This window comes from Rattus norvegicus, chromosome X (genome assembly GCF_021556685.1).
Source record: "Rattus norvegicus strain SHRSP/BbbUtx chromosome X, alternate assembly SHRSP_T2T, whole genome shotgun sequence".
NCBI classification, from domain to species: domain Eukaryota; kingdom Metazoa; phylum Chordata; class Mammalia; order Rodentia; family Muridae; genus Rattus; species Rattus norvegicus.
The window spans coordinates 26,606,411-26,630,436 of NC_141554.1; the positions used below are offsets into that span (position 1 = coordinate 26,606,411).

The following is a 24,026-nucleotide window of genomic DNA, read 5'->3' on the forward strand; positions in this document are numbered from 1 at the left end:
AGGGGAGAGGCAGGATAAAGAAAACACTACTGCTATCCACATCTGCTCCCCAACAGACACACAGTGGAAAGTAACTTAAAGGAGAAATCTGGGGTGAAGGTAAATTTTGACAGTGTACCCCAACTTCCGCCTCACCCCTGAATTCAAAATGACCCAGGGACTTCTACTCATCCCTGCTTTGCCTGTCAGAGGCTCCAATGTCTGCATTCCTATTCTGGTGCTGAGACTCACAGCCACAGACAATAACTAACTTTTCCTAAAGGCTCTAGGGACAAGCATGAAAAGCTTTTTAATAGTATATTTTAATTTATTCAGTGTGTGCATGTGTGCAGGTACCTGGTGTGTGTGTGTGTGTGTGTGTGTGTGTGTGTGTGTGTGTGTGTGTGTGTGTGTGTGTGTTGTGTCTGCGTCTGTGTGTAGGAAAAATTTCAGGAGTCCCTTCTCTCCTTCCACCATATGGGTCCTCAGACTTGGCCATAAGGTCTTTATCCAGTGAGCCATCTTGCCAGCCCCAAACATGAAAATTTCAAGTTGTACTTATTTGAATCAGTGCCAATGGGGAAAAAAAAACATCCAGAATTAGGTGAAGCATCAGATCTATACTCAGCTTAATTTACATAGTCAAGAATTCTGCTTTTAAATAAGACAAAGCAAAAGTAAAATAAACTGAATTTCCAAACTTGTACAACAATCCAGTAAGGGCCAGTGAGATGGCTCACTGGGTAAAGGTACTTGACCCAAAGCCTGAAACCTGAGTTCTATTTTTGGCATCCATGTGGTTGAAAGAGAAAACCAACTCCCAAAAGTTTGTCCTAGAACCTCTGCATACATGTCATAAAACACACAAATAAATGCATAAAAATTGTATAGCAAACAAGTCTTTATTTTTCAATTTTATTTCTTCTTTTTAAATGTTTTCTGAGAACTTTATACCATGTGTTTTGAACTACTTACCCCCACTTCTCCAACTCCTCCTAGACCCACTTCCCATTCCCTACCTACCCAACTTTATGTTATCCTATAGGAGTCCAATTTGTGCTACCCATATATTCTCGGGTGTGTGGCCTTCTACTGGAGCCTGGAAAACTGTCTCTCCCTATCCCAGCAGCTATCAATTGTCAACAGCTTCTCAGCTATGGGGCTGAATTGAGCGCACACAGTTCTTGTGTATGCTGTCACAACTGCTGTGAGCTCTTCTGATCGATTAATTCCCCTACTGAGTCCATAAATCACCATTTCCTTGTAGTTGTCCACCACCTCTGGCTCTTACAATCTCTGTGGTCTATTTTCTTCCTACAATGATCCCTGAGCCTTGAGAGTCAGTCAGTACTGCTTATGTTCCATTTAGGGCTGAATGTTTTGGAATATCTTAATCTCTGTGCCTTGACCAGTTATGGTCCTCTGTGTTATAAGGATTGAGAGACAGACTGATAAGTCATTAGGAATTAGTATATTATACTATGTTCACTTAGCAGAATAACACTAGTAGGTTCTCCCCTAGGGTCTATGATCCATATAGTCACAGGTTCTGTGCCTTGATAACAATACAAGGTGTGGGCTTCAGCTTGTGGAGCAGACCTTAAATGCAATCAGAAAGTGGTTGATTATTACCATGATGTCTGTGACACTATTGTACTGGTGAGCATGTGTTGCTAGGCTAGGCATTATTATAGATTTTAGGGTTCATAGCTAGGTAAGTTTGGTGACTGTTTTTCTCCTCTCCTAGGGGAGCATAGCAGCTTCCAGCACTATGAAAACTAGCCAGTAAGGATGAAGCTTCAAAGTAAACACCAGCTTGATTTCTCCACTTACTATGACTCTAGTGTATGGTGGCTTCAGCAGTAGGCACTTAGCATACAGTTCTGGAGAGTAACCAAGAGAATTGGCAATAGCTTGACATGTTTGGGGGTCCATGGAACCTCACTGAACAGCAATTCTAAAAGAGTTAACTGTCTCCAGGCACTGGTATTTTTATTTGTCAGTGTCTAGTAAGGGTATTGTCATGCTGTTATAGGGTAATTCACTTTTAACTCTTTTTATATATGTGTATCTATGTATTTTGCAATATTATTGATAGCAGTCATTTTACATAAGACCTTTTCCAAGTCTCTGTATTTATTTCTACCCATTTCTTCCTCTACTCTGCCTTCCCATCCCACCTCACTTTAACCCATGATGTTTTCTTACCTTTAACTTTTCATATCACTAAGCTAGAGTTCATCTCCTTTGAAAGCTACTGCCCCCAACCCATGTTCCCTTACTAGGTTTCTAATCTCTATGGGTATTCCAAATGAGGCCCACATATCTAAAGATTCAATGTTAGCATCCACAAATGAAAGAAAATAACATATACGTCTTTCTAGGTCTGGATTACCTAACTCAGAATGGTTATTTTTAGCTCCATCCATTTACCTGCAAATTTCATGATTTTTTTAAAAAATAATTATGTAAATGTACCCCATTTTCATTAACCATTCATCAGGTAATGGACACCTATGCTGCTTCCATTTCCTGACGGTTGTGAATAGAGCAGCAATGAACATGGATGAACAAATATCTCTGTAGCAGAATACTGAATCCTTTGTGCATGTGATCAAGTGTGGTATAGCTGGATCATGTGGTTGATCTACCTCTAGCCTTTTTGGCAGCCTCTGTGCTGATTTCCATAGTAGCTGCACCAATTTGCACTCCCAATCAGCAATGAATAAGTATTTCCCCCTTTCCCAGATCCATACCAACATTTATTGTAATTAAAAGTAAACCTAACTATTATAATTGAAGTAAGGTGAAACCTCAAAGTAGTTTTAAGTACATTTACCTAATGGCTGAAGATGTTGTTCCATGTTCCAGTAACAGAAATTGGACTTGTTTATTTCTTTTTTAATTTTTTTAACTTGTTGGGGTTGGGTCATAAGTATTTCTTGGTCATTTGTATTTCATCTTTTGAGAGTTCAGTTTAGCTCCATGCCTCATTTGAGACTGGGTTGTTTTCCTTGATGTTTAATTTCTGAGATATTCTAGATACTAATTCTCTTAGATATATATTTGGTAAGAATAATGGGCAGGGTCTTACCATGTAGCTCTGACCTTCATGGACAGGATATGTAGACAAAGCTGGCTTCAAATTCATAGTGATCCACCTTCCTCTGTCTTTTGAGTGTTGAGACTGAAGGTGTATGGCACCATTCCTGGCATTTTGTTTTGTTTTGATTTTTTTTCCAGAATAATATTTGTATTGACTCTCTGGGAATTTCACTTCATACACCCCCCTCAATCACATGCAATCCTCATTTCCTCCACATCCACACCCTCTCTTGTGACCCACCCCCCAACAGAATAGAAAAGGGGAAAAAATAAACAAGTCCAATTTGTGTTACTGGAACATGGGTAAGTTCCCAGAGGCTTGCCTGCTAAAGAAAAGCAAGTCCTGCGCTTACCTAGGAAGCGCAAGGCCCTGGGTTCGGTCCCCAGCTCCGAAAAAAAAGAACCAAAAAAAAAAAAAAAAAAGAAAAAGAAAAGCAAGTCCTTCTCCACCCGCACCCCCACTTTTGTTTCTATATTTTTGAGACAAGGTCTCATGCATCCAAGCTTGACTTTGAACTGGCTATATATAGCCAAGGCTGGCTTTGAACTCCTGATCATCCCGCCTCAGCCTCCCACTGTCATCACTATGTCCAGTTTTTGAGGTTCTGGCAATTGAACCCAAGAATTTGTATATTACAGCCAATGGCTGGATTAGGTAAAGTACATTACCAACAACCAAACCTCGAGGAAAAAAATAGCAGGGAAAAAAGGAGTAATCTTTTGCTTGCTAAATGCATAAAATAATTGTTAATCACTTGGAATAAAAGTATTTGATAATTATCTCATAAGCTATACCAAAAATAATGATTTCATTCAGACTATTTCAAGAAATTATAAAATAACTAAAAAAATTATAGAAAGTCTACCTGATCAAAAAAGAATTTATTTAAACAAATTCACAGTGTAAATTAATGATTAATTCTTTTGAGACAGAGTCTTACCACATAGGGCTGACCTCAAATATATTAAAGGACAGGCTGATCTTGATTGTTTGTTTTCTCCCCCCACCTACTGGAAATTATCGATCAGTTTGAATTGTTAAGTAGTGATAAAATGTGAAGTAATCAAAATTTTCATATACTACTGTTAGGAATGTAAACTGCTATATTCTCTGACTATTTCACTCATAGAGTGGGGAGATTCAGCACATCTTGCCAGGAAAGGAATGGGAACAGGAGCCTGAGATGGCTGGTGACATGAGAGTCTATTAAAATCAAGAACACACACAGTGTATATATAACTAGGCATACAGCCAACTAGAGTATATGCATGTTTATCACAAAATGTGCCCATGAGCTTTCTTTCTTTGTTTTTAAACATGACACACAGAAAAGTAGATGCAAGACAAGGCTCAACTGGGGATTAAGTTCAAATATCTCAGCATACGTTTCTCATTCAAAACCAACATAGCATGTCTCCAGTCCTTCAAATAGCCTAAACCTAGCATCTGTCCATTTAGCTTCTTCACTGGCACAGTTAATAGTGTCAACTGGACAGAATCTAGAAGGACGTATAGTAAGGAAACAAACTCCAGAAGTGTCTGTGATTGTAACAGCATTTCTACATTTGGTTAAATGAGGTGGGAAGATCCATCCTAAATGTGAGGCTACCATTGCCTGAGCTGACTGTAAAATGAAACAAAATGAGAAAACACACATCTTTCTCTTCTTCTTAATTGAGACTCTCATGTGACCAGCTACCTCAAGGTCCTGCTCCCATTTCTTTCCTGGCAGGAAGAGCTGAATCTCTACTCTATGAGTGAAAACAAACCTTTCTTCTCTCCCTCCTTCAGTTGCTTTAGTCAAGGATTTTGCAATTGCAAGCCCATGAGTTTTCAAGTCACATAATTAAATCTCAATTAGATGCTTCTCAAATGCCCATCAATAATAGAGTAGACAAATAAAATGTGGTATATTTACACAATGGAAAAGCACCGCATAGTAGTGAGAATGAGAGAAACTACATGGACTCTAGAACATAATGTTTCCCTAACAGGAACTGGGTACAAAAGCATGAGTTCTTATTATTTGATCTCACATATTAACCACCTAATTACAAGTGAAACTAATCCATGGCCTTTGAAGTAAAGCTAATAAAATACTTCCTGCATCTTCCAGCATCTGTATAGCAATTTAAAACCAAGAAGAGTTATCCATAGACTCATGGGACAACATGGGCAACCTGATCTTTGCCAAGACAGTCACCCTGGTTTGATGAAGTACTTGAAAAGAATAAAGCCTCCAGCAAAAAAAAAGGTATGCTATTTTGTCCTTTGGCAGCCATGGACCTGCCTTTTCTGGTCCCAAAGCTCTTTGCAAAGAGAGTTTATCAAGTCAAACAAACAATCAAACAAACAAAAATAATGAAGGATCTGAACAGTACAAAATAAGACCTATGTCAGGTGTGGTGATCCACACCTTTAATCCTAGCACTGAGTAGACAGAGGCACATGGCTCTCTATGAGTTTGAAGTCAGTTTGGTCTACACTATGAGTTCTAGGCCAGCCAGAGCTAGCTACACAAGGAGACCCTGTCTCAAAACAAAGTAAGACATGCCATTTAATATCCCAAATACTTAAGATATTTCTTCTACCAAATGTTTATGCAGGTCACAATGAGTCTGTCTTCTCTAAAATATTAGACCACAGACACAATTCAGCACAGTTCCTGTTCATTTTGCTTGATTATTCTTATAGTTTGTAAAAACAAAATCTTTGTTTCCAACTGGAACATCATCATATTCTCCATCTTCTCTGTCCATATTTCTACCAATACTTTGATTAATATTTCACAAAAAGACTGAGAAATTTGAGGTGATTTCTTTAGTTCTCATCTTTTGAGCCCTTACCAGAATCCACCTCTGTAACCTATGCACACCAACAAAGCTTCTTAAGCTGCTCCTGCCAATTTTCCCAACTCTTAGCTTTCCTGGTTCTAAAGCTGATGCCATGTTTTCAGTTACTAGTTACAACAGAATACCACTCTTTGTACCAGAGATTGAACAATTTGTAAACAACAGATAGAAATAGAAATAAATTACTTCTCACAGTTGATCAACATGAAGGTCCCAGTAGGCCTGCAGTGTGGTGACGACGACTGATGACTTCTCAGACGATGATTTAGTATTGCATCTTCTAGAGGGGAAAGATCACATGGCAGAAGAGATTGAAGGGGCAGGTATGGCACTTTGAGCCTTTTAATTTTTTTTAATATTTAAGGACTTATTATTACTATTTTACTTAAATTTATGTGCATGTGTATTGGTCTGTGTGTGAGTATGTACCTGTGAATCCAAGTGCCCACAGTGGCATCAGTCCCCAGAATTGGAGCTATAGATGACCGAGAGCTAAGCTGTGGGTGCTAGGAACCAACCAGGCATTCTCTGCAAGAGCTCTTATCTCAGGACTTTTCCACAAGGACAATACTCCATGAAGAGTGGTGGAGCCCTAGTGGTCTGATCATCTTCTAAAGCCTTGAACTTTTGAGTACTGTTGCATTGAAATTCAAGTTTCAATAGAAATTTTGTACGGACAGTAACATTCAAATTATAGCATAGCTTTAGAAACCTTCCCTGCTAATTAGTGCTATATTCAAAGTTAGGGTTTCAGCACGGGGATTTCTTGGCAGAAGACACAAGAGTTCAGTCTATAATAAATTATGATACGTAAATTTGATGCTAAATGTTGTATGAGAGACATTTCCTGGGAAAATGAAACACACACACACACACACACACACACACACAAAGGGGAGGGGAGCGGAGGGAGGTAGGTAGGTTTATTCACCTCAGAGAGGGAGTCCATGACAGATTAAAGCAATGACTGTACCAACATCCAATTTGGTGAACCAATGAGTTTTCATTGGGATACTAACGGTGACAAGCATGACTGAAAGGCAGCCACATCAATGAAAAGCCCACCCTAACATAGGTGAGGGCTCAAGAAAGAGGCATCTGTATATAAATATATATGTTCTGTTTTATAAGTTGTTTCCTATAAGCCTACCTACAGCATAGAGGGGGCACAGTGAACTATACCAGCTAGCTATGTACTGCATCTCCTGCAAACCATCATCCTTCAAAGAAAATACATAAGACAAATCCTCTCCCTGATTCTACATATAAATGAAATGCATGGGCACATACACAAAGAGGGTGGGGAGAAAGAGAAAACAGACAGACAAACAGACAGGAATGGGAGTGGCTCAGCAGTAAAGAGCACCTGCTGCTCTTGTAGAGGATCCCAGTTTGGTTCCCAGCTATCACATGGTACCTTACAACCATCTGTACCTCCTGTTCTTTTTTTTTTTTTTTTTTTGGTTCTTTTTTTCGGAGCTGGGGACCGAACCCAGGGCCTTGTGCTTCCTAGGCAAGCGCCCTACCACTGAGCTAAATCCCCAACCCCTGTACCTCCTGTTCTAAGGGATCCCACTTCTTCTTCTGAGCTTTGGATATGAAGCATGTACATGGTGCACACATAGACACATAGGCAAAATACTTATACACATAAAATAAATAAATCGAAGACTTAAAGAGAGGGAAGGAATGACTGTAAACAGCAGACTAGAAAGCTTGAAACTTTTGTTCACCATAGAAACTTCCAGACAAACAACCAGAAGCTGTCTGAACCAACTTTATAGGCTCTTTGGAAAACACTTTATATGCTATATTGTAATAAGTTTCCAGATTTTAGCACAGCTAACTCCATGATGAAAGTTCCATTTAGCCTGTAAAACTCAGCATATAGACAGCACCTCCTGCCAAAACTAAAAGAAAGGCTTAATTCATCAAAGTCCATAGTTCTAGGAAAGTTTCTACATGTACTAACCTTGCTTTTTGGTTCCTGTAGTTCTGCTTCTGGCTAACTGTTCTTGCTAACAGAAGCATGTCAACCCAGTACATGGTTTTGGTCCTTAAAAGCTCACCCTGAGAAAGGTGCTACACAGGGATGGCTTAAACCCATATCCCAGCAGTGTTCTCTGGTGGATACCCCACAACTATATAGTGACCAAGTGAGATAGAAAAAGGAATCTTCAACCAAAAACAAAGTTCAGATACTCACTCTTGTCCATTTCTCCTCAGGGATGCCAGCAGTCATAATATCAAGAATCAGGAGCCTGCTTTTAAGTTTATGTCATCAAAAAAGTAGCAGCAGATTGGACCGTAGTTTAAAAAAAAAACATTCCACATATGTGTTCTAACCTGGTTGCCTTAGATACCCAGAGAAGGGGCTGACTCACCTTTTTCACACATAAGTCAGACAGGAGGGGAAAAAGTGGTAGACACTGCTTACAAAACAGAAAGAAGATTACAAATTTAAGGGTGACAGATCACCCAGAAATACAGGATTCTTACTGGGGACCACAGAGAATCAGAAAGACAAACAAACAATACTAATCAACAAGAGAGAAGAAAGACTCCATAGACAAGATCATTAGCTGATTTCTCATTAGAGAAGTCTTGGAAGCAAAAACACAGGTGATGATACAGTTAGTGCTGAAAGGATATACAAGTGCTGAAAGAAAAAAAGCCTATGAAGACACAGTTTTATATCCAGGAAAACAGTTCTTTTGAAAGCAAGGAAGAAAAAATAAGATATTTCCATATTTTAAAAACATGCAAAGAGAACTCAATGCCACTAATCTTCTCCTACAAGAAATGGAAATGTCACATTTATTCAAGGCTAAGAGAACGTATTAAATAAATAAATGTGAAAGATTAAAAGTAAAAAAAATGTGAAAATTTGTACACAGAAAATTATCACGGCAGCTAGTCTTGGTTGTCAACCTGACTCCATCTGGAATTGATGAAAACCCCTGAACACACCCGTGAGGAATTGCTCTTGACTGGAACATTTGACTTGGGAAGACACATCCTAATCTGGTGTGAATGTAAGATAGTGCTACCACTGTATAAAATACTTGGGATTCTCTCAAAAGAGTAAACATAGAATTATAGTATGATTTGTGAAGTCCATTACTGGATATATGCAGGGTCTTGAGATGGATGGATGGATGGATGGATGGATGGATGGATGGATGGATACAAAAGACATAAAATGACAATAATTCTACAAAATGGATGAACCTTAAAATATGGTGTGGAGATGGCTCAGTTAATATAGTACTTGTTGTGGAAGCACATATATATCACAGACTATCAGTCTATAATGAATGAGAATTAATCTTTCCACAACAGAATGACAAATCATCATGTTATTATAATACTAGCACTCAGGAGGCTTAGGCAAGAGGACTACCATCTTGTCTCAGAAATAAAGGAAAACTAATAAAGAATATTTAAGGATGAACATTTAAAATTGTATAGGAAAAAGGGGACAAAAACAAAAACAAGTCTGAACATGCAAAGTGGATGAGCTATGGAAGCATTATGTAAAAGGGAAACACTATCTGATTCCACACATGAGGGAGGTGTCTGCGGGAGCCATCTCCACATCGTCAGGAAGTAGAAGGGTGGCTGCCAGAGATTGGGGGTGATTATTTTAGGGCACACATTTTCACACAGTTTGGAACATTGAAAAAGTTGGGAGGTGGAATGGACGGTTGTAACAATTTCAATGCATGTTATAAAGTGGCTAATATGGCAAAAAAATCTTAATTATGTAAACTTTTCCATAATAATAAAAAGTAACAGTATCTCTATAAAGTTCTATAAGATTTGCTAGAAACGTCTCCAAAAATCTAAAGCTGATATGTGAGCACCATGATGTTCCACATACCTTGTGAATTTCTATTTAACTACCTTTACTTCCAATGCCTTGCAATGATATTTAATGTTATTTCTCCAATCAGAACATAAAGGACTTTACACACAGTATTGCCCTCAGAGACTTAACTTCATTATGTATTTAATGACTTTTATTGCATTTTAAAAGACCTCCTATTTTATTTAAAAACCACTGCTTCATTTTCATAATTTGCAATTTTCTTGAAAATAGACAAGTTAAGGTAGATGTGATGGATATGCCTTTAATCCCAGCACTTGAGAGGTAGAGACAGAGGGAGAGGGAGAGGCAGAGGCAGAGAAGCAGAGGCAGAGGCAGAGAGGCAGAGGCAGAGGCAGAGGCAGAGGCAGAGGCAGAGGCAGAGGCAGAGGCAGAGGCAGAGGCAGAGGCAGAGAAGCAGAGGCATAGAGGCAGAGGCAGAGAGGCAGAGAAGCAGAGGCAGAGGCAGAGGCAGAGGCAGAGGCAGAGGCAGAGGCAGAGGCAGAGGCAGAGAGACAAAGGTAGAGGCAGAGGCAGAGGCAGAGAGGCAGAGGCAGAGGCAGGGGCAGATGCAGAGAAGCAGACGCAGAGGCAGAGGCAGAGGCAGAGGCAGAGCAGAGGCAGAGGCAGAGATGCAGAGAGGCAGAGGCAGAGGCAGAGAATCAGAGAGGCAGAGGCAGAGAATCAGAGAGGCAGAGGCAGAGGCAGAGGCAGGGGAGGCAGAGGCAGAGGCAGAGGCAGAGACAGAGGCAGAGGCAGAGAGGCAGAGGCAGAGCAGAGGCAGAGGCAGAGAGGCAGAGAGGCAAGGAGGCAGAGGCAGAGGCACAGAGACAGAGAGACAGAGAGGCAGAGAGGCAGAGACAGAGGCAGACAGGCAGAGGCAGAGTCAGAGAGACAGAGAGGCAGAGGCAGAGGCAGAGAGGAAGAGGCAGAGGCAGAGGCAGAGAGGCAGAGAGCCAGAGAGCCAGAGGCAGAGGCAGAGACAGAGAGGCAGAGGCTGAAGCAGACGTAAAGGCAGAGGCAGAGGCAGAGGAGAGACAGAGGCAGAGGCAGAGGTGGCTGCAGAGACAGAGGCAGAGGCAGACGCAGACACAGAGGTAGAGCAGAGGCAGAAGCAGAGGCAGAGGCAGAAAGAGAAGCAGAGGCAGAGGCAGAAACACGGGCAGAGAGGCAGAGGCAGAGGCAGAGAAAGAGAGGCAGAGGCTGAAGCAGAGGTAAAGGCAGAGGCAGAGGCAGAGGAGAGGCAGAGGCAGAGGCGGCTGCAGAGACAGAGGCAGAGGCAGACGCAGAGGCAGAGGCAGAGGCAGAGGCAGATGCAGACGCAGACACAGACTCAGAGCAGAGGCAGAGAGGCAGAGGCAGAGGCACAGAGACAGAGAGACAGAGAGGCAGAAAGGCAGAGGCAGAGGCAGAGAGGCAGAGGCAGAGAGGCAGAGGCGGAGGCAGAGAGGCAGAGGCAGAGGCAGAGAGGCAGAGGCAGAGGCAGAGGCAGAGAGGCAGAGGCAGAGAGGCAGAGGCAGAGGCAGAGAGGCAGAGGCAGAGGCAGAGGAGAGGCAGAGGCAGAGACACAGGCAGAGGCAGAGAGGCAGAGGCAGAGGCAGAGGAGAGGCAGAGGCGGCTGCAGAGACAGAGGCAGAGGCAGAGAGGCAGAGGCAGATGCAGAGAGGCAGAGGCAGAGACAGAGAGGCAGAGAGGCAGAGAGGCAGAGAGGCAGAGGCTGAAGCAGACGTAAAGGCAGAGGCAGAGGCAGAGGCAGACACAGACGCAGACACAGAGGTAGAGCAGAGGCAGAAAGAGAAGCAGAGGCAGAGGCAGAGGCAGAGGCAGAGGCAGAGGCAGAGGCAGAGGCAGAGGCAGAGAGGCAGAGGCAGAGGCAGAGGCAGAGGCAGAGGCAGAGAGGCAGAGATAGAGGCAGAGTCAGAGGAAGAGAGGCAGAGGCAGAGACAGAGGCAGAGGCAGAGGCAGAGGCAGAGAGGCAGAGGCAGAGGCAGAGATAGAGGCAGAGGCAGTGGCAGAGGCAGAGGCAGAGAGGCAGAGGCAGAGATAGAGGCAGAGGCAGAGAGGCAGAGGCAGAGGCAGAGGAGAGGCAGAGGCAGAGGCAGAGACGGAGACAGAGGCAGAGGCAGAGATAGAGGCAGAGGCGGCTACAGAGACAGAGGCAGAGGCAGAGGCAGAGAGGCAGAGGCAGAGGCAGAGAGGCAGAGGCAGAGAGGCAGAGGCAGAGAGGCAGAGGCAGAGGCAGAGACAGAGAGGCAGAGGCTGAAGCAGACGTAAAGAAAGAGGCAGAGGCAGAGGAGAGACAGAGGCAGAGGCAGAGGCGGCTGCAGAGGCAGTGGCAGAGGCAGAGGCAGAGGCGGCTACAGAGACAGAGGCGGAGGCAGACGCAGACACAGACACAGACACAGAGGTAGAGCAGAGGCAGAGGCAGAAGCAGAGGCAGAGGCAGAAAGAGAAGCAGAGGCAGAGGCAGAGGCAGAGGCAGAAAGAGAAGCAGAGGCAGAGGCAGAGGCAGAAACATGGGCAGAGAGGCAGAGGCAGAGGTAGAGATAGAGGCAGAGGCTGAAGCAGAGGTAAAGGAAGAGGCAGAGGAGAGGCAGAGGAGAGGCAGAGGCGGCTGCAGAGACAGAGACAGAGGCAGAGGCAGAGGCAGAGGCAGACGCAGAGGCGGATGCAGAGGCAGACGCAGATACAGAGGTAGAGCAGAGGCAGAGGCAGAAGCAGAGGCAGAGGCAGAAAGGGAAGCAGAGGCAGAGGCAGAGGCAGAAACACAGGCAGAGAGGCAGAGGCAGAGACAGAGAGGCAGAGGCTGAAGCAGAGGTAAAAGCAGAGGCAGAGTCAGAGAGGCAGAGGCAGAGGCGGCTGCAGAGACAGAGGCAGAGGCAGAGGCAGAGGCAGAGACAGAGGCAGAGGCAGAGGCAGAGGCAGAGAGGCAGAGAGGCAGAGAGGCAGTGGCAGAGGCAGAGGCAGAGGCAGAGGCAGAGGCAGAGGCAGAGGCAGAGGCAGAGGCAGAAACACGGGCAGAGAAGCAGAGGCAGAGGCAGAGGCGGCTGCAGAGACAGAGGCAGAGGCAGAGGCAGAGGCAGAGGCAGAGGCAGAGGCAGAGGCAGATGCAGACGCAGACGCAGACTCAGAGCAGAGGCAGAGAGGCAGATGCAGAGGCAGAAGCAGAGAATCAGAGAGGGAGAGGCAGAGACAGAGAGCCAGTGGCAGAGAGGCAGAGACACAGAGAGGCAGAGGCAGACGCACAGAGACAGAGAGACAGAGAGGCAGAGAGGCAGAGCGGCAGAGGCAGAGGCAGAGGCAGATGCAGACGCAGACACAGAGGCAGAGGCAGAGGCAGAGGCGGCTGCAGAGACAGAGGCAGAGGCAGACACAGAGGCAGAGGCAGAGGCAGAGGCAGAGGCAGATGCAGACGCAGACACAGACTCAGAGCAGAAGCAGAGAGGCAGATGCAGAGGCAGAAGCAGAGAATCAGAGAGGCAGAGGCAGAGACAGAGAGCCAGTGGCAGAGAGGCAGAGACACAGAGAGGCAGAGGCAGAGGCACAGAGACAGAGAGACAGAGAGGCAGAGAGTCAGAGACAGAGGCAGAGCGGCAGAGGCAGAGGCAGATGCAGACGCAGACACAGACTCAGAGCAGAAGCAGAGAGGCAGATGCAGAGGCAGAAGCAGAGAATCAGAGAGGCAGAGGCAGAGACAGAGAGCCAGTGGCAGAGAGGCAGAGACACAGAGAGGCAGAGGCAGAGGCACAGAGACAGAGAGACAGAAAGGCAGAGAGGCAGAGACAGAGGCAGAGCGGCAGAGGCAGAGGCAGAGGCAGACGCAGACACAGAGGCAGAGGCAGAGGCAGAGGCAGAGACAGAGGCAGAGGCAGAGGAAGACGCAGAGGCAGAGGCAGATGCAGATGCAGACGCAGACACAGACTCAGAGCAGAGGCAGAGAGACAGATGCAGAGGCAGAGGCAGAAAGAGAAGCAGAGGCAGAGGCAGAAACACAGGCAGAGAGGCAGAGGGAGAGGCAGAGAGGCAGAGAGCAGAGGGGCTCAGGCAGAGGCAGATGGGCAGCAGGCCAGAGGTGCAGAGGCAGAGGCATAGGCAGAGGCAGATTGGCAGAGGCAGAAGCAGAATCAGAGGCATGGGCAGAGGCAGAGGCAGGTGCAGAGGGACAGAGGCAGAGAGGCAGAGAGGCAGAGGCAGAGGCCAAAGCAGAGGGGCAGAAATGGAGGCTGAAACAGAGGCAGAATAGAGCCAGAAACAGAGGCAGAAAGCCAGAGAGAGAGGCAGTGAGGCAGAGTCAGAGAGGCAAAGGCAAATGGCTCAAGACTCATGGCTCTCTATGAGGTTTTTTCCAGTCTTGTTTCTATAGCAACTTTAAGGCCAAACAAGACTACATTGGGAGACTGTGTCAAAAACCAACAACAACAACAAAAAAAAAAGAAAGAAGGAAAGAAAGAAAGAAAGAAAGAAAGAAAGAAAGAAAGAAAGAAAGAAAGGAAGGAAGGAAGGAAGGAAGGAAGGAAGGAAGGAAGAAAGAAAGAAAGAAAGAAAGAAAGAAAGAAAGAAAGGAAGGAAGGAAGGAAGGAAGGAAGGAACGAAGGAAGGAACGAAGGAAGGAAGAATAGCAAAAGCAAAGAAAGGTACGGAAACAAAGCATAGTGACATGTTAAGTTTTTCAGGGCTGGGGAGGTTGTTTACTGGATAATGTTCATTACCCCTAAGCTTGAGAATATAAGATTTGATCCCCAGGACTCAAGTCAAAGCTGGGCAGTCCTGGTGGCTGCCTTTATCTCAGAGGCAGAGATGGGTTTTCCTCGGCAAACCAAACTAGCTAAGTTAGGGAACTCTCGTTTGATCATCAGGTTCTGCCCGAATAATAAAGTGAAGAGTAATTAAGGAAGACCCCCAATGTGAATCTCAGGCCTCCACATTTATGAAGAAACAAGTATAGGAACATGCAAATGTACCTGCACACATGTTGCATGAATCATTCTGGAATAAGCACTCCAACACCATTGAAAGCAGAAGAGAGAAGTCACCAGTGGACCAAAGCCAGGGCAGATCCGCAAAGGCCTTGAGGCTGGGTTGTGGTTTGCATTTTCATTTTGTACTCTAAATGACAAGGTGGGGGCAGGCAAGCAAGGAAGAGCTTACAGAAGCTTATGTGGCAGTCGGCAGGTTGTTAAGGGCAACCGCTCATTATTTCAGCTATTTCTCCAGGTCACTCTGTTCCAGATGGCAAATGACATCATGCTGGGTAAACAAAGTACAAGCAGTGCTTTAAGTAAATCACTAAATGTATCAGTAAATCAAGATCTAATAATTGGTTTTTCTACCTTATTCTACTTCACATGCACGCACATAGGAACAAACATACACACCACACAAGCAAAACTAACAAAATACACAATGTTTTCCAGCATATGAAATTATGACTTCTCTGTTCTCTTTTTTTTTCTTTTCTTTTTGATAATTATATCATTTCTCCCTTCTCATCCCTCTCTCCAAGACCTCTCATATAACCTTCAAATTCATGGCCTCTTTTTTTTTCATTTAATTGTTATTACATGCATATATGTAACATGTCTGGAGACCATTACTGATAAGCACAACTGATCAAAAGGCAGAGAACAAGAGCTTACGCAGTGAGCAGTCCCAACTGATATACATCTACAACACAACTCGTGCACCTAAACCCCGCATACACAAAAGAGAGCATCTAACAAAGGCAGAGTTCTTCAAAATTGAGAATGACTGACAGAGTCCTGGATTCTGTACCTGCTTTACTCAGTAAATGGTAAAAACCCCAGGGATTCAATTTTTAATTTCTACCAAAAAAAATCCGTAATGGTGAAAAGTTCTATAAACGAACAAGAGCATCAAACTTGTAACACATAAAGAAAGCAAGAGTAGGGTCATATCTTCAAGAGTAGAGTCATATCACACTATCTGGAGGGAAGGCTTTTTTTTTACCTGAGGGTCAAATGTCAAAAACTTTGTAAGTGTAAAGAAGCCTTTGGCATACCATCTGTGCACTGACCATCCTCAGACCTTAGATAAGCACCAGCAATCTGTAACAGAAAAACTGTGGACTGCATGGACATGATGAGTCCTAATCATAAGGGCAGGCTGATTAATAACAAGAAAATCCATAAAATAAGTTGCTGAAGAGATACTATGAGGATTGGTTTGTGCTAATCTAAGCCTCATATATTTCTTTGGGCAAACTCTTCATGGGTTTATTCACCTATTAATTTCTGATTTTTGTTATTATTGGAATGTTCTCTTTAAAAATAATGATGGGTACATTATAATCACAATGAATAAGCTATGAGTAGATCAGGCATTAGAAGAGGTTGCCCATTCCTTTGGAGTGAGCAGAAAATGTCTACCTTTTGCTAAGTAACACTAGTCCACAATTTAGCACTCTATAAAACATTCCAAATGTTTCTGGACACAGCCCTTGTTAGATGCTCTTTTTTTCTAGTGCTGAATGTATTCTATGCTTTACTTCTTAGCAATTATCATATATACATACATAATTTTTATGCATCTGCTCTTTTATACTAAGACATTTATGGAGAACGGAGGTTATTACAGATATTTCTGTGGCATTTTGGATAAGAATAAATGCCAATGTTGGCAAGATAGAGTCAGGAAGCTTTTTACCCAGGCTTGGATAACAGGGCCATTTATTGAGACATCAGACATGACTGTCTAAACTTGAGCTGGACAAGGAAAACAACAACAGACATGCCAAAGTGGATGGGGAGGAAGAGCAAAAGGGCCCACCTAACACTTCACAAACTAAGAAATACTGAGAGCAGGAGAAATAATCTTTCCCAGAGAAGAGCCCACCAATTGACTATCCAGTACCAATGATTAGTCTGAAAACATACATACAAGTATAATTATATGGACTGATTAGGTTGTATTTATATATTTAGGTATACATAAATGTGTGTGTGTGTGTGTGTGTGTGTGTGTGTGTGTGTGTCTGTGTCTGTGTCTGTGTGTGTCTGTGTGTTATGACCAGTTAAAGAGAGGCCAAGAATTATAGAAAGAGAGTAAGGGGTTCATAGGAGGGGTTGGAGGGAGGAAAAGAAGGAGGTAATTTATTGTAAAAAGCCAGCCCTATCTATATAGAATATTAAAGACAATCAGAGGTAGTTTAAAAATTTAGAAATAGGTTCTCAAGAACCATAGAGAATAGGTGTAGGAGCACAGAATTCTAAGTTTGGGGTACTTAGGTAGTGTTACATCCAGAAAATCCTGTGAACCCTGCTAAGCCTGATAGCTAAACGTCCTCATAAACATTTTAAGTTCTGTTTTTTAACAGACATATATTGAATGCTTACTCTACTGAACAATGTTTTGATGGCTAGGGATACAAAAAGATAAATAGATAGTAGATTTTTATATTTTGATGTCTCGGATAGGAAAAGCAACAGCTAGTAAGGAGCATACACATGATTTAGTGTAAACTATGGCAAGGACAATGTATGTTTTACAAAGATTCAGTCTTTTCTTCCTCACCCAGGTGGTGGGGCTGCAGGTTCTTGGCAACTGTTTATTTGGACAGTGATACACAGAACAACTAAGGATCCAGTTCACCCACCAGAAGGAGAACTGACAGATAATTCTGAATTTTCCATTCTCCTTCAACATCGTGGCTTCTGAATGATAGTAACTACTTTTATACTACTTAGATTTTATTGCTCATTTCCCTCTTCACTATCTGGTGCATTCATACTTTATGACCATTTTGAAATCCCATCTGTCTGCTGCTGTGTTTCCTGAAGCACAGGAAGAATTTTCAAACATTTGCTTTATCCATATACTTCCCCCTGCTTGTTCAATAAGGGATTGAGAAATACAGCATGCTCCTGGCTCCTGCCAGGTAGGCAAATGGCAGGTCTGCACTTCTCCCTCCATTCCTACACATCCAATCCCCCAGCTTCATCTACACCTCTACAGAGAAAACCCTATGGCAGCCTGCCTCTGTCTCATCTCTAGTAGATTCAACAGATCCGCCACTTCAAACCTCCCTCTCCTCCACTTGTTGCTTTGCCCCAGCCCCTGAATCCATCAGGAACTCCCTGTAAAGCTATAGATATCTCTCTGGTCAGGGAAACAAGTAGGCTTAACAACCAGATCTTTACCTCTCCCTCAGCAACTCCAAGTCCAATCCCCTAGTCTCATCCCTAGCTCTACACTAGAACACCTGCCTAGGCCTCCCTTCTCACTCTTCCCCCATCTCCAGTGGATCCCTAGAACCCCCATGAAATCCCTCCACCAATCTCTGCTTTGTCCCCATCCTCTAATTCCAACAGGCACTCTCTGGGAACCCACAGGCCACACTAGGCAAGTAAACAGGCTGGCTAATTGCACACCTTATCTCTCCCTCTGCTCCTCCAAGTCTAATCTCCGAGTCTCATGCCCCAGCTCTACAGTACAATACCTGCTGCAGTCTCTCAATCCCTCCTGGCCCCATCTCCAGTGGATCACACAGACCGTTTTTGAAACTTCCTTCCACCCAAGGGCTTTGTCCCAGTTCCCAATTCCAGAAGGCAACCCAGAGAACCCACAGACCACTCTGACTAGGGAGGCAAGCTCGCTAACTTCACCTCTCCCTCCAGTCCTCAAAGTGTAATCCCCCAGTCTCATCTCCAACTCTGTAGCAGACCCTCTGCTGTGGCCTATCCTTACCCTCTGCCCTTATTCCCAAGGGACTAGGTAGGTCCTGGTGGAATACCTTGCTTTCCTCCCTTCTCAGTACACTGAACTTCCCCTAGCCCATGACCATTCCCAAATGCGAGGTCCCAATACCCAGAAACACATTTTATCTAGAACTCTCAGTACCCACACCTATCAGGACCCCAGAAGACTTTCCTACCAGGCAACACACAGCCACCACACTCTCTTAACAACCAGAGAGGAAACAGAAACCAAAGAAGAAAACATCTACCCAACAAAAACAAGACCAGATATCAGGACCCAGGATAACAATCTTCCCTGTCCCAGACGGCTAGAGGCCAGCAATAAAAACACAATCAATAACAGCCAGGAGAATATGTCTCCACTAGAGCCCAGCAACACTACTTACCTAGCAGGCCCTGAGTATTCTAACATGGCTAAACCCTACCCCCAAAAAGGATCTTAAAATATCCTTTATGCATATGAAAGAGGTCCATGAAGAGGAAAAAATAAATCCCTTAAAGAAGTCCAGGAAAACACAAACAGTGGAAGGAAATAAAGGAAGCTGTTCAAAACCCGAAAGTAAAAACAGAAAAAAAAAAAACTGAGAGAAAGCTCAAAATGAAAAATTTAGGAACTTGAACAGGAATCACAGAGACAAGCCTAACTAATGGAATACATGAGATGGAAGAGACTCTCAGGACTTGACAACACAATACAAAAACCAGATACCTGGGTCAAAGAAAATGTTAAGTCTGAAAAACTCCTGGCATAAAACAGCTAGGGTATCTGGGACAGCACAAAAAGACTATATCTAAGAATAATAGATACGGAGAAAAGAAAACACCAAGATCAAAGGCACAGAAAATATTTTCAACGAAACCATAGCAGAAAATTTCCCTAACTAAGGGATGAGATGGCTATCAAAGTATAAGAAACAAACAGGAAAAACCCAGGTCAAAGGCATAGAAATTATTCCCCCAGGCACAGAAAATTTCCCTATCTAAAGGAGGAGATGACTATTAAAGTACAAGAAGCATATAGCACACCAATTAGATTGGAGGAGAAAAGAAAGTCCCCTTGCTACATAATAATCAAAACAGTTACCATACAAAACAATACTAATAACAACAACAAAAGAATATTAAAAGCTGCAAGGGAAAAAGACGAAGCAATGTATTATAAAGGCCAACCTATTAGAATCACACCTGACTTCTCAACAGAGGTTCTGCAAGTGAGAAGGGCCTGGACAGATGTGATACAGACTCTAAGAGACCACAGATGCCAGTCCAGACTACTATACTTAGCAAAACTTTCAATCACCATAGATGGAGAAGATAAGACACTCAATGATAAAACTAAATTTAAGCAACATCCGTCTATAAATCTAGCCCTACAGAAGGTATTAGAAGGTAAACTCTAGGGCTGGAGAGATGGCTCAGAGGTTAAGAGCACTGGCTGCTCTTCCAGAGGTCCTGAGTTCAAATCCCAGCAACGACACGGTGGCTCACAACCAACTGTAATGGGGTTCGATGCCCCTCTTCTGCTGTGTCTGAAGACAGCTACAATGTATCCTATACCTGAAATAAATAAATAATTCTTTTAAAAAAAGAAGGTAAACTCTAACCTTATGAGATGAAATGCTGCCAAGAAAACACAGGAACTAATCCCAGATCAGCAAAGTCAAAGGAAGAGAAACACAAGCAGGAGCACGCGCGCGCACACACACACACACACACTCAAACACACACACACTCACACACACACACACACACTCACACACACACAAACACCACCACTACCACCACCACCACCACCAACAATAGCAACAAATAAAAGGAATGAAACAAGAATGAAAAAATGATTAGTCATTGGCAACTTTCAACATCACCCATGTCAATTTCTCAATAAGAAGGCACAGACTAGCAGAATATATAAAAAAAAAAAACAAAAGCAAAAAAAAACCACAAAAACCAGGATCCATCCTTCTGCTACATCCAACAAACACACTTAAAAACAAGGATAGACATCACCTCAAGGTAAAGGATTAGAAAAAGATATTTCAAACTAATGAACCGAAGAAACAAGCTGGTATAGTCATTTTAATACCTGATAAAATAGAGTTGAAACCACAATTGATTAGAAGAAATAGGGAAGAGCACTACACACTTACCAAAGAGATAAAAGCACCAAGGTCACCATGCAATTATTAACATCCATGCCTCGAACACAAGGGTATCCTAGTTTGTAAAAGAAACCCTCTTACAGCTTAAATCACACACTGACTATCACACACCAATAGGGAGAGACTTCAATACCCAATTCTCACCAATGTACAGGCCGAAAACTAAACAGAGAGATGCTGGAAATAAGTGTCATTATAAACCAAATGGACCTAACAGATATGTACAGAAGGTTTCACCCAAACACAAAAAAGAGCATACCTTCTAATAAGCAGCTCATGGAACTTTTTCCAAAACTGACCACATTCTCAAACACAAAGGGAATCTCAAGAAATATAAAAAGAAATCAAAGTTACCCCCTGCGCCCTATCTGACCAACTCAGATGAAAGCAAAAACAGAAGCCTTATAAACTCTTGTTACTTATGAAAATATGGGTCACCTGAATATCAAAATCCATAGGATTATCTTGTTAGACATAGAAAAGGCCACTGACAAGATCCCTTCATGATAAAAACAAAAATCCTAGAAAGGTCAGGGATCCAAGGGACATACCTCAACATAATAAAGGCAGTTCACAGCAAGCCTATAACCAACATCGAATAAAATACAAAGAAACTCAAAGCAATTCCAGTAAAATCAGGAACAAGACAAGGCTGTCCACACATCTTAGCTAAAGCAATAAGACAACTTAAGGAAATCAAAAAGATATGAATTGAAAAGGAAGCATTCTACATATGGTTATTTGCAGATGATATGATAATATACATAAGAGACTAAAACTTCCACCAGGAAACTCTTACAGCTGATAAACACTTTCAGCAAATGACACATGGACTAAGAAAGAAACCAGGGAAACAACACCTTTCATAATAGCCTTAAGTAATGTAAAATATCCTGGAGTAACTCTAACAAAGCAAGGTATTGGAGAAGATATCAGAAGTTGGAAAGATCTCCCATGTTTATCTCTACTATTATTAACATAGTAAGAACAACCATCCTACCAAAAGCAATCTACAGTTTCAATGCAATTCCCATCAAAATTACAACACAATTCTTTACAGATCTTGAAAGGAAAATGTCAGCTTCATATGGAAACACATGTGCACGTACACACACACACACACACACACACACACACACACACACACACACACACACACACAAAACCAGGATCATTAAAACAATCCTGAACAATTAAAGAACTGCAAGAAGTCTCACCAATTTTTATTTTAAATTGTACAATAGAGCTATGGTATCTCTTCACAGCAATGGAAACCTGAACTAAGCACATAGTAGTAAAACCATCCTGGCTTTGACACAAAGCAGACATATAATCAAGGGAACAGAGTAGAGGATCTGACCCTTATGCTGCGCACTCCAGGCTTCCTGGGCTGGGAGTTTCCAAGTTCTACTGTCTCCACCTCCCATTTCACTGTAGGAATGCTGGATTTACAGATGCCTACCACTGTGTCCAGCTTTTTATGAGGGTTCCAGGACTCGAACTCCAGTTATTAGGCTAGCTCAGCTAAAACCTTTACTCACTAAGCTATCTCTCTGGCTTGATGGTAAGAGTTACTAAAACTTATTTTTAGATGTATTTTTATTTTGTCTGTATGGGTATTTTACCTGCAAGTATGTCTACATATCACATGTGTGCAGTCCCTGTGGAGACCAGAAGAAGGCAGCATTGGATCCTCTGGAATTCTAGTTCCAGCTGGTCTTGAGCTATCATGTGGCTGCTAGGAATTGAATCTGGTGAATTCTCTGCAAGAGCAACAAGTGCCTTTAACCACCATCTCTCTCAACCCCCCCCCCTGTATTTTTTAAGGACATATATAGTTCTAGATATCATGAAACTTGCTCTATAGACCAGGCTGGAGATCTTCCTGCCTCTGGCTCCCGAGTTCTGGGTTTAAAAGAGTGAGCTACTACACTGGGCATAGTAAGATATATGTTCTTAGGTATATAAATTACTTATAAGAAAAAAAATATTCTTTCTTAGCTTGTCATGCAACACCTTCCCTCCAATACCAAGTTTATACAGCTGTGAAACAATATTTATAAGAATATGAGTTGGAAAAGATTGACCTTTGAAATTTCATCTATACCTAACCAAAGAACACAAGTAAACTCCCAATATTACTCTCAACCACTTTAATAATATCCATTACTAACATTGATAAGGGAAGAAGTATAGATATAAAGAATCAAGGAATTCCCCTTCCGGTGTCTGCCTGTCCCCTGATCTGAAAGCCAGTCTCCAGGAACACTGACACACCTGAGAGCTGAGGTAAGACCACCACTTTTTCTCTGAGGGACCCGCCTGGAGCCCCCAGGACACAGGAACCTAGGGAGAGTCTGGCAAAGGATCCTTCCGGTTTCCATCTGAGCCCTGCGCTGACCTGGTCCCACAGTTCTCTGAACCGAAATCCCATGGAAGAGAAAGCTGGACTCTCAGAAATGAGGCCACTCCTGAATGCTCAGGGGAGACCACCACTTCTGCTCACATTGCTGGTCCAAGAGGAACATGTCTGGAGACCTCTGGACACAGTAACCTAGGAGCAGTCTGGGACAAGACCCTTCCAGTCTCTGCCTGTGCCCAGGGCTGAAAGCCAATTGCCAGGAACGCTGACACACCTGAAAGCAGCGGAACTGCCTAGAGAACTCTGGACACAAAAACCAAGGAGCAATCTGGGACAGGACATTTCCTGTCTCTGCCTGCGCCTAGGGCTGAAAGTCATTTGCCAGGAGCGCTGACAAACCTGAGAGCAGAAGAACCGGCCTAGAGACCACTGGACACAAAAAACTGAGAAGCTATCTGTGACAGCACACTTCCTGTCTTTGCCTGCGCCTAGATCTGAAAGTCAGCTGCCAGCTGAGGAACCCACCTGGAGACCTCTGACCCAGGAACCAAAAAGCAGTCTGGGACAGGATTCTTCTGGTTTCCTCCTGCCCCTGGAGCTGACCCAGTGACACAGCACTCTGAACACATATCCTACTAGAAGAAAGCCAGTCTCCAGGAGTGCTGAAACACAGGCTTATAGGAGGGTCAAGCCACTGTCAGAGACAGCAAGGCAAGCTAACACAAGAGACAACCTGATGGAGAGAGGCAAGTGCAGGAACCTAAGCAACAGAAACCAAGGCCATTTGGCATCATCAGAGACCAGTTCTCCCAAAAGAGCAAATACTGGATAGCCAACCACACCACAAAAGAAAGATCTGGATATAAAATAACATCTCATGATGATGATAGGACTTTAGGAAGGACATAAATAACTCCCTTAAAGAAATACAAGGCAACACAGGTAAACAAGTAGAAGCCCTTAAGGAAGAAACACAAAAATCC

At 43.3% G+C, this 24,026-nt stretch overlaps 1 protein-coding gene across 3 annotated transcripts in view; it reads right to left on the minus strand.

The window, feature by feature from the left end:
- Apex2 (apurinic/apyrimidinic endodeoxyribonuclease 2) overlaps window positions 1-24,026 on the minus strand; it is a 96,770-nt gene that overhangs the window by 9,255 nt on the left and 63,489 nt on the right. The window contains exon 7 of one of the 3 annotated variants that reach the window (XR_015646346.1): window positions 6,131-6,217. The gene's annotated coding sequence lies outside the window, so the exon portion shown is untranslated. Of the gene's footprint in view, window positions 1-2,891; window positions 6,218-13,799; window positions 15,053-24,026 lie in introns of those variants that run through there. The other 2 variants (XR_015646345.1, XR_015646347.1) reach the window with 2 other exon arrangements.